General features: G+C 42.9%; 1 long non-coding RNA gene across 1 annotated transcript in view; it reads right to left on the bottom strand.

The window, feature by feature from the left end:
• LOC122455735 overlaps positions 1–13,839 on the bottom strand; it is a 40,193-nt gene extending 26,354 nt beyond the window's left edge. The window contains exon 1 of the long non-coding RNA XR_006274185.1: positions 13,732–13,839. This is a non-coding gene — a long non-coding RNA (uncharacterized LOC122455735). The remainder of the gene's footprint in view (positions 1–13,731) is intronic.
• Between the last annotated feature and the right edge of the window lie 2,022 nt (positions 13,840–15,861).

Below are 15,861 nucleotides of genomic sequence, written 5' to 3'. Positions count from 1 at the left end.
ATTGCCATTGCTAGAAATATTGTAAATATAACCCTTCTGCCAGGTGGAGCCAGCAGCAACAAGGGCTGGGTTAAGTATCTAGGGGTTGCTTTTCAACAATACAACACAAAACCGGCTTGAGGCCCCACCCAGTGACCTGGGACAATTACACACCACACCCTGGGCGCCTCTAAGAGGCAATACTTCCCCTCTCACAAGGAAAGAGTCTGAGCATAGCAAAAACTTTTAATAAAAGGAGGGAATTAACTCAGCATTAATTTGGGAAAACACCGCAACTAGGATTCATAAAGACAACCCATAAGCAAAAGACCCACTCTCAAGTAAGTTGGGCTGTGTCCTTTTCCCCTCGGGGTCTTAAGTCCAGCAACCCAAGAGTCCCTTTAATGTACCAATCCCTTCTCTGTACCCCACTCACAGTTCCTGTCCTTGGCCAGACAGCCCCAGAGTTCAGAGGTTCATCCACAGAGTTCACCTCCCACCCTGCGTGGAAGGCACCTTACACGCTGCACTGCTTGGGCACTCGCTTGTTGCCCGAATGACCAATTGGCAGGCCTCTGCGGGGCTCTGCTCTGGCCCTCTCCACACGCTTTTCTGCAGGATGCTTGCCAAACCTCTCCATCAGCCACCCTGCTAACCACTTGCAAGCCTCTCCACCAGCTAACCAAGATATCTTCAGGGTCCCCCACAACTTAGCACAGCTCTCAGTGATTTCAGCTATTAGTGGGGGGAGCCTCACTGCTGATGAACACTGGGCAATCTCTTACAATAGAGACACTGCCCCAAAGTAGGTCTACTTAGACCTAGGTATCAGTGATTTCAGCTCTGCAGCATATAACAAGACTCTCAATCGAGTCTAAATTAGCTCTTTTATTATACCATGGAGAGAGGAAGGGTCAAATTGTGTCTACAGCCCACATACAAATACATATCCCCACCCTCTCTCATCTCATTAGACTTTGGAACCCATGTCCCCTGCCTAGTGACTGCTGTTCAGTTGAGGGAGAGTCCCTCTATTGGGGTATACCAGATACAGTTCTGCCACCCTCGGTTCACACAACAAGGATTCGCAAAAAGAAAAGGAGTACTTGTGGCACCTTAGAGACTAACAAATTTATTAGAGCATAAGCTTTTGTGAGCTACAGCTCACTTCATCGGATGCATTTGGTGGAAAAAACAGAGGGGAGATTTATATACACACACAGAGAACATGAAACAATGGGTTTATCATACACACTGTAAGGAGAGTGATCACTTAAGATAAGCCATCACCAGCAGCGGGGGGGGGGGGGGGGGGGAGGAAAACCTTTCGTGGTGACAAGCAAGGTAGGCTAATTCCAGCAGTTAACAAGAATATCTGAGGAACAGTGCGGGGATAAGGTGGGGGGGTGAAATACCATGGGGAAATAGTTTTACTTTGTGTAATGACTCATCCATTCCCAGTCTCTATTCAAGCCTAAGTTAATTGTATCCAGTTTGCAAATTAATTCCAATTCAGCAGTCTCTCATTGGAGTCTGTTGTGGAAGCTTTTTTGTTGAAGGATAGCCACTCTCAGGTCTGTAATCGAGTGACCGGAGAGATTGACGTGTTCTCCAACTGGTTTTTGAATGTTATAATTCTTGACGTCTGATTTGTGTCCATTCATTCTTTTACGTAGAGACTGTCCAGTTTGGCCAATGTACATGGCAGAGGGGCATTGCTTGCACATGATGGCATATATCACATTGGTAGATGCGCAGGTGAAGGAGCCTCTGATAGTGTGGCTGATGTGATTAGGCCCTATGATGGTATCCCCTGAATAGATATGTGGACAGAGTTGGCAACGGGCTTTGTTGCAAGGATAGGTTCCTGGGTTAGTGGTTCTGTTGTATGGTGTGTGGTTGCTGGTGAGTACTTGCTTCAGATTGGGGGGCTGTCTGTAAGCAAGGACTAGCCTATCTCCCAAGATCTGTGAGAGTGATGGGTCCCGATGAAGTGAGCTGTAGCTCACAAAAGCTTATGCTCTAATAAATTTGTTAGTCTTTAAGGTGCCACAAGTACTCCTTTTCTTTTGCGAATACAGAGTAACACGGCTGCTACTCTGAAACCTGTCATTATGCAAGGCACTGAATTTAGCCGTATAGAGTGGAAATCTGTCAACTTCATGAAAAAACTCGTACAGATACAGACAGACATCATCTTCCTCTCCAAATGCAAACAGATGGACATCATACCGAAAGGACTGAAGGTAAAAAATCCATTACAATCTACATATCACACAGACTATGCTGACAGCTTATGCCACACACTCTCAAAGAAACTGCGGAACCACCTGATCAATATCCTCTGCAGCAAACAGGGAAAGATTAAGAATGAGCTCTCAAAACTGGATACTCTCATAAAGAACCAACCTTCCACACAAACTTCCTCGTGGCTGGACTTTACAAAAACTAGACAAGCCATTTACAACACACACTTTGCTTCTCTACAAAAGAAAAAGGACACTAAGCTATCTAAACTACTACATGCCACAAGGGGCCACAACAATGGTTCCCGTAACCGACCCACCAATATTGTTAATCTATCCAACTATACTCTTAGCCCAGCAGAAGAATCTGTCCTATCTCAGGGCCTCTCCTTTTGCCCCTCCACCCCCACGAACATGATACAGTTCTGTGGTGACCTAGAATCCTATTTTCGACGTCTGCAACTCAAGGAATATTTCCAACACACCTCTGACCAACATATTAACCCACAGAGACCTTCCTACCAACACTACAAAAAGAAGGATTCTGGGTGGACTCCTCCTGAAGGTTGAAATAGCAGTCTGGATTTCTATATAGAGTGCTTCCGCCGACGTGCACGAGCTGAAATTGTGGAAAAGCAGCATCGCTTACCCCATAACCTCAGCCATGCAGAACACAGTGCCATCCACAGCCTCAGAAATAACTCTGACATCATAATCAAAAAGGCTGACAAAGGAGGTGCTGTCGTCATCATCAATAGGTCGGAGTATGAACAAGAGGCTACTAGGCAGCTCTCCAACACCACTTTCTACAAGCCATTACCCTCTGTTCCCACTGAGAGTTACCAAAAGAAACTCAGCATTTGCTCAAGAAACTCCCCGAAAAAGCACAAGAACAAGTCCGCACAGACACACCCCTAGAACCCCGACCTGGGGTATTCTATCTGCTACCCAAGATCCATAAACCTGGAAATCCTGGATGTCCCATCATCTCAGGCATTGGCACCCTGACAGCAGGATACTCTGCCTATGTAGACTCCCTCCTCAGGCCCTTCGTTACCAGAACTCCCAGCTATCTTCGAGACATCACTGACTTCCTGAGGAAACTACAGTCCTTTGGTGATCTTCCTAAAAACACCATCCTAGCCACTATGGATGTAGAAGCCCTCTACACCAACATTCCACACAAAGATGGACTACAAGCCGTCAGGAACAGTATCCCCGATACTGTCATGGCTAACCTGGTGGCTGAACTTTGTGACTTTGTCCTCACCCATAACTATTTCACATTTGGGGACAATGTATATCTTCAAATCAGCGGCACTGCAATGGGTACCCGCATGGCCCCACAGTATGCCAACATTTTTATGGCTGACTTAGAACAATGCTTCCTCAGCTCTCGTCCCCTAATGCCCCTACTCTACTTGCGCTACATTGATGACATCTTCATCATCTGGACCCATGGAAAAGAAGCCCTTGAGGAATTCCACCATGATTTCAACAATTTCCATCCCACCATCAACCTCAGCCTGGACCAGTCCACACAAGAGATCCACTTCCTGGACACTACGGTGCTAATAAGCGATGGTCACATAAACACCACCCTATATCAGAAACCTACTGACCGCTATTCCTACCTACATGCCTCTAGCTTTCATCCAGATCATACCACTCGATCCATTGTCTACAGCCAAGCTCTATGATATAACCGCATTTGCTCCAACCCCTCAGACAGAGACAAACACCTACAAGATCTCTATCATGCATTCCTTCAACTACAATACCCACCTGCTGAAGTGAAGAAACAGATTGACAGAGCCAGAAGAGTACCCAGAAGTCACCTACTACAGGACAGGCCCAACAAAGAAAATAACAGAATGCCACTAGCCATCACCTTCAGCCCCCAACTAAAACCTCTCCAACGCATCATCAAGGATCTACAATCTATCCTGAAGGACGACCCATCACTCTCACAGATCTTGGGAGACAGGCCAGTCCTTGTTTACAGACAGCCCCCCAATCTGAAGCAAATACTCACCAGCAACCACACACCACACAACAGAACCACTAACCCAGGAACCTATCCTTGCAACAAAGCCCGTTGCCAACTCTGTCCACATATCTATTCAGGGGATACCATCATAGGGCCTAATCACATCAGCCACACTATCAGAGGCTCCTTCACCTGCGCATCTACCAATGTGATATATGCCATCATGTGCCAGCAATGCCCCTCTGCCATGTACATTGGCCAAACTGGACAGTCTCTACGTAAAAGAATGAATGGACACAAATCAGACGTCAAGAATTATAACATTCAAAAACCAGTTGGAGAACACTTCAATCTCTCTGGTCACTCGATTACAGACCTAAGAGTGGCTATCCTTCAACAAAAAAGCTTCCACAACAGACTCCAATGAGAGACTGCTGAATTGGAATTAATTTGCAAACTGGATACAATTAACTTAGGCTTGAATAGAGACTGGGAATGGATGAGTCATTACACAAAGTAAAACTATTTCCCCACGGTATTTCTCCCCCCCACCCCACCCCCCACTGTTCCTCAGATATTCTTGTTAACTGCTGGATTTAGCCTACCTTGCTTGTCACCATGAAAGGTTTTCCTCCTTTCCCCCCCCTGCTGCTGGTGATGGCTTATCTTAAGTGATCACTCTCCTTACAGTGTGTATGATAAACCCATTGTTTCATGTTCTCTGTGTGTGTATATAAATCTCCCCTCTGTTTTTTCCACCAAATGCATCCGATGAAGTGAGCTGTAGCTCACGAAAGCTTATGCTCTAATAAATTTGTTAGTCTCAAAGGTGCCACAAGTACTCCTTTTCTTTTTGCGAATACAGACTAACACGGCTGCTACTCTGAAACAACAAGGATTACAACCCTATATTACTCCTTCCCCAATAACAAGAAGGCTGGGGATCCAACACCTGCCACAAGTGATCATTTGTGCAAGCAGTCCCATCATGCTGAGTACCTAGGCAGCGTGGGTGTGTCCATGCAAACGAGATCAGCTTCTGAAGTCTTTTTCCACAGCTCACCACTAGATGACAGCTCACCATCCAGACTCTGCTTACATCCTCCCCACAGCCCAGAATTTGTCATCTTTGCTTACATAAATATAGTAGATGATGAATTAAAACTTAAAAACTTCAGGCCTGCTTCTGCTCTCACTCACATTTTGCACTACTGTGGCTCCATTCACTTCACTGGACCATTCTAGATTTACAATGGTGTAACTGAGCAGAGAATAAGAGCTCTGATGTTTATCGTTTGCTGGTAAAATTAACTGGACAATGGCATTTACAGCACTGTTACATTTAGGATGTAGCATAATATGCAATACCTCAGGAATGATGCCAAAAACTGTGGGATTTTCAGTGCACTCATCAGCAGGGGGCCCAATCCACAGCTGGTGTCCATTGATATAACTCCATTGGTCAATTTACAGCTTCTGGCTCACAGTATGTAGGTGCCAGCCACTCCACTTTTACTTTTCCATATTTACTTTTGCACTGATGTTTCCTGTCTGTGTCTCCATGCTATATTTCACTCTGTTGAATCATCCTTGGTGAATCATTCCACTAAAGTCTATGGAATTATACCAGGGATGAATTGAGCCTCACTAATATGTCAGGTCTAATGTACAGAACATGCAGGTACATTGTCAGATATACTCTTGAGCCATCGTTTCTGTTTCATCTTTCCTGAGTACTTTCCAAGATACCCATCCACATTTTTAGGCCCTTTAATATTATCTAGCAATGTAAATGTAACTTTAGAGCCTTCGTGGCCAAGATGGAGTCTGCACTACTGGCAGCTCTGGCCAAGAGAAAGCACGTGCAAAAATGCAGCAGGAAAAATCCCTTCCACCCCAGGGGCACCTATTCTACCTCCCCTCCCCCCCGAGGGAACACGCACACATCGGAAGAGTACAATGAATATAGAAAGGGAAATATTTATTTACAGAGGGATGAATGAAGAAAAGCAACAGAGGGAAATATAGGAGGAGCAGTAAAACAGGGTTGCATTCAACACAAGGCCCCACAGGCTTAGTGGTACCACAGTGTGAAAGGACTGACACCCAGCAATGTGTCTGCACACGGAGTTGAGGCGTTCTGGGCAAAGTTCCATCCAGTGGTGAGTTTTGGGTGCTCTTGGTCATCTTTGGTGCAAACCACTCCAGTGCCCTCTTCTGCCGGTCGCTGCAAAGCCACACAGAGCAACAACCCCCACACCCACCACCAATTAGCTAGCTAACAGCCTCCCTCCTTGTTCCCAGTGCAAAGTCACAAGCCCCAGTACTCACGGCCTAAGTTCCATCTAAGCTGAGCAGCCACGTGGCCACGGCCTCAGCCATGAGAGAGGTGCCCTTCCCTGGCTCCAACCCAGCCCCGGCCCGGACCTGCCGCAGGTGGTGGAAAGACACCCCTCCCCTGGTCCCAACCCAGCCCCGGCCCAGACCTGCCACAGCCGGGAGAGAGGTGCCTCTCCCGCAGCCCCAACTCCGGAGCTGCCTCAACAGGGAGAGGTGGGGAGAGACGCTCTTCCCCAGCCCTGGACATGCCGCAGTCAGGGGAGTGGCGCCTATCTCGCAGCCCCAGGCCCGGACCTGCTGCGGCAGGGGGAGGTGCCTCTCTCCCCCTCCCCCCAGCCCAGGTGCGTCTGTGGGAAGAGATAGCTGGGGGGAGTCCGCTCTCCACAGTAGCCTCGGGGCAACCTTCACCCCAACCCTTCATCCCCAGCCCCACCACAGAGCCTGCACCCTCAGCCAGAGCCCTCACCCCCTCACACCTCAACCCTCTGGCCCAGCCCCGAGCCCCCTCCCACACTCTGAAACCCTCCGCCTCACCCCCGCCACATGAATTTCGTTATGTGCACCAATATGGAGGTGGTGTGTCACGCATCACCTCCATATTGCTGCACATAACAAAATTCATTCCGCACACGCATGAGAAAAATTAGAGGGAACACTGCTCACAGCCCCATGCAGCTCTGGGCAGCAGTGATGCTGGGTCCAGCTCTGGTTTGTCCTTCTCGGGCGATTCCTCCCTGGCACAATGCTCCCCCTGGCTCCTGTCCTGGGGTGTCCCTCATCAGCTGCACTGTCCCTCCCAGGCTTCAGGTAGGTACTTGGCTGCTTCGCTCTCCGAGAGCTTTTTTGCAACAGCCCATCTGTCTGGAGCTCCAGACATACACCCTGTCGCTCTCCCCTCTCTCTCTGCTCCCCCCCCCCAACACCACTTCCCCCCCGGCAAAAGATTTAAAGGGGCCATGCTCTGAACCCCAAAGGGGGTTACATAAACAAAGCAGAAACATTATCATCTTCATCCCAAATACAGTCTTAGATCAATATATCACAATCTGTCTGAGTGGTAGAATACCACCACAGTTCCAAACTAAGCTATCCTGTCCATATTCCTTTGTTATACGCATGCTCCTCAACACATTGGTTAAAATTTTACCGACAGTCTTGTGTTTAACCCAGCCTGTGATGAAGGAAGAAATAGGCCATAAGCTCTGGGTGTGTCTGCTCTCACTTGGATCGCTGTCAGGTTATGTTTGAGCTGTTCATTGGCTAGAGCAGCCCCTACACCCATTCCTTGGGCCACTCTGTCATCTCCTTAAACTTACAAGATGCATGCAGCCATTGCTTTTTGCCTATAGGAATCCTCAAGCAGAGCAAGCAGTGAAGCGTTATCTGGCAATTCAACTCCTCTCTACATCTCCACTCCCCAGTGAGATCTCTGTACTTTAATCTGTGAGGGCTGTGACACTTGGAATTTAATGGATTGTGGGTCTTTCCTCCTCTACACACACACACTCATGATTTGTGGCCTCTACATGCTACTGTAAACACAAAAAATCTTAAACCAAAGGGAGTCAGTAAAATATTAGGCAAACAGTTCTGATCATACTTAGGCCAATACAAATACTGGAATACTAGGATTACAGCAGTCATCCAAATTAGAATTAGATAACTAATAGAAGAATTGTGGGGATTGATATCATTTTTGTGACTTAAACTGCTGTAAGAAAGAGGGAAATACCTTGCTTAATTAAATAGCAAAGTATATAAGACAAATACTAGATAATTTTAACATCAAGACACATACAAAAAATAATATTAAAAAAGATCATCCCTGTCAGCAAATTCTCAATAGCACAGACAGTGTCATGCTCAACCCCCAAACCTACAATGTAAGACACAGAGAATAAAAGAAAATTTTAAAATGGGGGCAAAATTGTCTTGGGGCAAAACCAAAGTCTCATTTCAGGTTTTGATGGAGCGCAGTAGCTGCAGTGCTGAGGAGGTGAAGTTGCCTTTGGCTGTACTGACGATAAAGCCTATTTAGTAGCAGGGATCTAGGAAAAGTACTAGAAGCTTGCTTTAAAAAAAAAAAGAAAAGAAAAAGAGACATCTCCTGCAAGTCTTGCAACAGAGATGGTGTACTACTATGAATAACTGGATATTCACCAGCCGTGTTAGGCAGCAGGGATTACAGTTTAAGGAAGGTCCCTGCTAAAGAGATTATTATCATTGGAAATGTCCCCTGCATTTAAAGCAATATTTAGAAAATTATTTTAAACAATGTGATGTATGGCTCCTATTGAACTTCTCAGAGAGATGGGGAGGAGCACAGTCTCTCTGCAAGTAGAGTAAAGGTTTGAGTGGCTGCAGTGAGATGTAAATGCACCTAAAAGCCATGCAGGAATCCTCTAGTTCAGAAAGAGTGGAAGTCAGAGTATACTTTTCAATTACCTTCTTCGCTTCCACCTGATTTCCCACTTTTGCCACAACTTAATGGAACCTCCTGATTTTCTGCGGAATCTGTCCATTTCCTGCATCACCCTGCCCTTTTTTCCAGCACCATAACTGATGCTCAGCAAAGCCACACAAGGGCTGCTATACTCCATGTCTACAAATTGACAGAATATATTTAGTCTTCATATTTTTGGCCGCAAATGTGAGTAGTGTTGCTTTTATGTGTGTTTGCGCATCTGTCATTCATGCAGAAACAAGCCTACTATGTACATGTTAACTCAAACAGAATTCATTGAATGATGAAGACATTATTTTTGAGACAACCGTGTTTTTCAACTTCATATTGTAAGACATTATAGGCCTATTTTCTCTTCTAACTCAAAATAGTGTAAATCAGGAGGAAACCTATTGAACTCAGTAAAATACATTACAATAACATGAAACCAATATGAGAGAACTGGTCTCACTCAGTGCAGCAAGGCACTATAATTTTTAAAATTCAGAGAAGGCTCTATCAAGGTTAATAAAAGCTTCTCCTAAACTAAGCCCCAATTCAACAGTTCATCCCCATTCAGGAAAGATGACTCCAGTGGGACTTAAGCATGTGCCTAAATGCTTTGCTGAATTGGGGAGCAAAAGAGGAATGTCAAGACTTTGAGGACTAGCTCCTCAGATATTTAAATCAGCATAGCTCTTCCCTTCCATTATTTTCACATGTAAGGGCTAAACACTATGGACCTGAGTCCACTGCGTTCCTCCCAGTTTTACCGCAATGTAACTTCATCACATCAGTGATTTCAATGGAGTTACACCAGCATAAAACTGTAGTAACACAGAGGTGAATCAGACCCATATTTCCACATATATTGTAGTTGTATGGCACATATTATTGTGGTTATTCTAGGGATAGTCATGTTTAGTACAAGTCAAAAAGTATATCCACAATCAGTCATACTCCACAAAGCTGTTCCACAAAGAAACACCTTTCCTGCTTTCAGATTTTCACCTAAACACAATCTCCAGTATTTCTAACATTAAACTGACTGCATTTAAATTCTCCCCTGCTAAAAATTGCTGCAAGGAAGCCTCACACACAGTGTCAGCTCTAACACATGTATTTGCTTTTCCTTTCTCCATTCGTAAATCAACAAATACATCCCACAATTTTTGCTTTCTAAAAGAAGAATATGGTTGCAAACAAAATAGTTATTTCCGTGCAAATTTAAGTATGGGTTTCTGTATTCGGCCAACAAATAAAAGGCTAAATCTTGCAATCCTTACTTAGTTTTGAATTGGATCTGTATTTCAATGGGGATTGGCTTAGGTATGGTTTGAGTAAAAACCTTAATATGGACCTCAAGAGAAAACCTGCAGCAACCTCACGTAGATTTCCAAAGGCCAGATTATCAATAGTATTTGGACACGTATAGATCCAAATAGGTGCCTACTGGGATTTTCAAAAGCACTTAGGTTAGACCAGGTGCTTCGGAAACTAGGCTAGACACCTAGCAACCACTGAAATCAATCGGAGCTAGGCACTTGGCCTCCTTATGTACTTTTGATCCACTATCTGCATCTTTAGGTACCCAAATACCTTTGAAAATCATCCCTAAGTGTGTGCATGAATTGCTAAAAAACTGAGCTCAAAGTCACATTATCTAACAACATTTTAAGCCACTGCAAAATAGGTTAGAATGAGAGCTGGAAATTAGATAAAGGGATCCAAATTTCATAATCAAATTAAAGAAATCAATGAAATATAAATTCACAGTGCAGTTTGGTTTCTCCCTTCTTCAAGTACATATCTGGTCCCACTGGCTATGAGACTGATGGAAATGAAACTGTTTTCCTAAAAGAAAAAAACAGCAAAGCAATAGGGTTTGTGTTTCATGGACCATCCAAAAATGTTCAATTGTTACAATAGCAGTTTTTATACATATGTATATGGGATATCAAGCTGTGTATTCCCAACAGGACTATTCCTGTTACCATTGACGTCAATGACAAAACTCCCATGGATTTCAATGATGCAGGATCAGCCCATGTGTGTTTCACACCACAGGGTGTAATTCTCTCATTTAAATCAGTTTTCACCTATGCATCTCCATTGACTTCAGTGAGGATATCCTGATTTACATTGGTTGACGTAAACAGAGAATCAGGATGATAGGTGGTAGAGCTGAATGAACTATTTATTGTGACTAATTTACACAACAAAATCTGTCATTCATTATATACATTATATATGAATAATTGGTTTAATTATTTTATCCAACGAGCTCTAGGTTAACATTTTTTTTTCAAAAATTGAAAAAACTTAATCTGCTACCCACAGTGTCTCAAGATGGGGGAAAGGTGTCAGTTCATGTGCTAACAAAGGATATTTCACATTGGAGGATAGTTCTACAATGTAATGAGTCTGATAATAAGCATTGGAATAAGATTACATAGGTGATGGTGTATTCAGATTTCAGTAAGGTTGCAATGTTTGTAAACAGGGCAAAATTAAACAGAGGATTATTTATGATGCAAAAAATAATGTATGTCCTCTAGCACTGATGTCTCAATTATTCAAGTTCACATGGCTCTGGCAAAAAAAAAGGGATTATGGCAAATAATTGTCTCTGTTCAATTATTTCTAGTGGGAATTATCGCAAAGTAGAAAAATGTTCCATTACAAATGTCTTGGAGGTCAGTAGTGCAAGGAGGAGGATAGCAGCAGAGATCATTCCTCTTCAGCAATCTAAGCACTATCAAAGGAATAGAAAGGTAAATGCTTGAAAAGGTAACAAGCATGGGGCTAATTATTGGTTAGTAATATCTTCAAGCAAATGTGCTTTAAAGGAAATAAGACACAAATGGCAACATACATGACTCACCTATGGTGAGCCTCCAAATGTCAAGTTACATAAAAATTATCTGAACTGATTTTTCAGTGGAGGTATGTTTAACACTAAACAAAAATTACAAATTCAAACAGTGCTGGATTAATATTCCTTGTACTGAAGGAATTGTATTGAAATTCCTGTACTGAAATTCCATACCTTGTACTGAAATTCCATTTTCAGATAATTTATAAACAGTTAATGAATGGTTAATAGCAGTTTTTAAGTATGTTACATACCTGAGTATTATGTGTTAGAGATAGTTATAAGCACATCAATGAAAGGAGTTATATAGATGGTTATAAATAATGGCTATAAGGAATTTATTCACCTGTTGGACTCTATAGTAATCTATAGCAATGGATTAACTATTTATTAAAATGTCTATTAATCATTTATTGGCCCTTTGTAGCCTTTTATTTACACAGAGAATGTTAATATAAAGTACGGCCATACCATTGTTGTTGTAGGCACCAAAGAAGTTAAAGGAGGAATTTAAGCCATTGTGCGTTTATTTAGATGTTTCAAAGCACTTAGTCTGTACTGTTTTTATTGCTGTCTTCATGGGCAGGAGTTCTTTTTTTAAAAAAAACCAATTTCCTAGTGGGCAGCCCCATGTTTACACTCTGCTGTTACAGTCACTCCCAGGTGATATCAGATTGTCAGCAGAAGGACATGAGTGTCTGTTTCAGAGTAGCAGCCGTGTTAGTCTGTATTCGCAAAATGAAAAGGAGTACTTGTGGCACCTTAGAGACTAACAAATTTATTAGAGCATAAGCTTTCGTGAGCTACAGCTCACTTGATGAAGTGAGCTGTAGCTCACGAAAGCTTATGCTCTAATAAATTTGTTAGTCTCTAAGGTGCTACAAGTACTCCTTTTCTTTTTATGAGTGTCTGTGCATCTTCAAGTCCACTACAGTCAGCCTTGCACAAGGCAGAGCAATACACAGCAAAATGTAACATTTGTTTCTGTGTAATGACGTAGGAGTGGGTAGCAGGGAAGAAATCTTTGAAATATATGCACAACATTCCACTTTCAAAATTATTTTAAATTACTGACTGTCTTTTTACATTATTTTGTCATTTTGATTTAGTAGCTCACATTTTCTGCTCAGTCCATTCTTATATGCACTGGGGCAGAGGATATACAAGAAAGCATGAATTTACAAAAAATTAGGCATCTCTGCTAACTTTGAATGCGAGTACTTTGTAGGTCATACAATATTTTGTTGCTTTTCTCATTTATTTTTCCATTTGGGCACCACTATGTGGTTTAATTTACTGCCATTTTCCTTCATGTCTAATTGCCAGTTCTTAGATCCATGATTAGAAATGTATAGAGATCAAGCCATTTCTCAGAATTAGGACAAAGGCCCAGAATCCCAGGAGATGGTGGGGGTGGCAGCCATGATGTGAAACTAACTCCAGCAGCCTCCATCTGTTCTTCCTTCTGTTCTTTCCAAAGTATCTTTTTTAAGGATCCATAAAGGGAATGGTGGGTGGAATAGCCCAGCCCCTCATTATTTCATTCACCAGTTGGGCCTAATATCCAACACACCATTTTTGGTTCATTAATTTCATTAATTCTGGTTCCATGTCTTCTGTTTTTACCAAGCATGATTTCAAAATAGTCCTTGAATTATATCAACATGTCCTTTTTGTTTGGACTAATTTAGTCTCTCTGTCTGGTTCTTTTGTACCTGTTTATCGCAACTTGACTTACTTTCTATTAACATTTGTCATTATAGGTTATTGTAACATTGTATGAACCTTCATATACTTTTTGCAATTGAGCTTACAAACAGAGTAAGTTTGTAGGTCTAATTAGCACACCAACCCTTACCTACACTGCTGCTCTGGGGCCCAGTCTCTTGATGACCGGGCAAAGAAGGGTGAGGGGTTGCCAGAGCCTTGGTCCCACATTCCCAAGCACCATCCAGCACAGCTAACCTAGCACAGAGGTAGAAGAAATCTGCTGCTAGTAAAAGGTAGTAGCCCAGTGGTTCTCAAACTGATAGGAAAGCAACAAAAGAAAATGTTTCCCTCAAAACCTAAGCCAGCAGTTTTCTCCCCAAAATGTGTTTACAGTTTTAGTCTCAACAGGGAGGCAGGTTTTGCATGTAAATAGCAGGTGGTTAGGGAGAGTTACTTTGACAGCTAATGTCTTGAGCTGCCTCGACATCTGTGGTCTAATAGAGTGGCTCCATAGTAAGTGAAGTTGCTCATGAAAGGCAACCAAATTAAGTGGAATTTTTCATCTCAGCTTCAAGCAGGCTATACTGAGACCATTCAAGAGGGAATGAAGAAATGATTAAAAAGAGATTGCACTCTGGCTCTGGTGGCAACTGACATAAATGAACCTGAAAAGGCAAATAAGAAGACACTAATTTTAAAGACACACTGGTTCTTCTCAGTCAGTTTTACTGGAAATTGCATTGTTGAAAGCAGAGGAAGGCTATATCTTGCCTAGTAAACAAACAACAACATGCAGCAGTAGAGGGTTAAAGTCAAGTGCACCCCAAAGAGAGGTAATTAAAGTCTTCACCTTATTATTTTTGCATGTTAAGAATGTAATAGCTACAGTATTCATAAAGCCTATGCCAGCTTTAGTTCGTAGGTTCTCCCTTGTAATCCATCTCTTCTTTAGAGAGGCTAATTTATAGTCTGAAAATGACATTGCAGATAGCAGGAAACTACATGATCTCAGGAGTGACAGTACCTTCTGTGCCAAACAAATGATGTGGCCATATCTTCCCAGGCTGCAATCATCATGGATTCTCCTTTTTCAGTCAACCAGTGTTTATGTGTTTGCAAGTCTTGGATTAGGTCATGCCTTAGAGATGCTTGAGGCCAATAGCATATTTTTTGCAAATACTGACCAACTAAAAACATGGGTCTTTGGCTATTTTGTCAGAAGACATAACAAGGAACAGTTAAGGCTCTAGAGTCTACAAAACTATGTATAGGGAGCTGTGTGACTATCTGCATCATAAAGTCATATTATGCCTTGCCTCATGCAAGCAGCAGGAGTATAGGTGTGTGTTATCTTGGTAAGGACAGACGTGAACTGATGCATACATATATGTGAATTGAACTTAAATACTAACATGACAGAAACCTTATTTTTATTCGTCTCCAACTAGCTTGTGTCTGTACAGCCTTACTGGGTGTACAGCCTTACTGCAAATCCTAATGTTATTTTCCACCTCTTTGGAGATGTTCAGGTAAGGTTTGGAGCTAGCCTGATGAAATATGGGAGTTCATCAAATTTGATCTTTTCCCCAGGAAAATATTGATTTGGGAGAAAATGTTTGATTTTTTTAAATGGGAAAGTTAAGCAAAAATTAGTTTTTAATTAATATATTAAAGTATTTCAACTTTAAAAAGTCAACATTGTAAATTAAATGCCATTTTGATGGAGAATGTTGAACTTGATCAGGAGTTGGGAGGTTTGGGGGGAACCCAGGCCCGCCCTCTATTCTGGGTTCCAGCCCAGGGTCCTGTGGAATGCAGCGGTCTAGAGTGCCTCCTGGAACAGCTGCGCGACAGCTACAACTCCCTGGGCTACTTCCCCATGGCCTTCTCCCAACACCTTCTTTATCCTCACCATAGGACCTTCCTCTTGGTGTCTGATAATGCTTGTACCCCTCAGTCCTCCAACAGTCCACGTTCTCACTCTCAGCTCCTAGTGTCTCTTACTCCTAGCTCCTTATACTCACACCACAACTGAAGTGAGCTCCTTTTTAAACCCAGGTGCCCTTATTAGCCTGACTTAATTGATTCTAGCAGCTTCTTGATTGGCTGCAGGTGTTGTAATCAGCCTGTCTGTCTTGTCTCCAGAAGGTTCCTGATTGTTCTGGAACATTGTCTGTTACCTTACCCAGGGAAAAGGGACCTACTTAACCTGGGGCTAATATATCTGCCTTCTATTACTCTCCTGTAGCCATCCGGCCTGACCCTGTCACAAGTATTT

This window comes from Dermochelys coriacea, chromosome 9 (genome assembly GCF_009764565.3).
Source record: "Dermochelys coriacea isolate rDerCor1 chromosome 9, rDerCor1.pri.v4, whole genome shotgun sequence".
NCBI lineage: Eukaryota > Metazoa > Chordata > Testudines > Dermochelyidae > Dermochelys > Dermochelys coriacea.
This window is presented reverse-complemented; position numbering and strand designations above follow the sequence as displayed.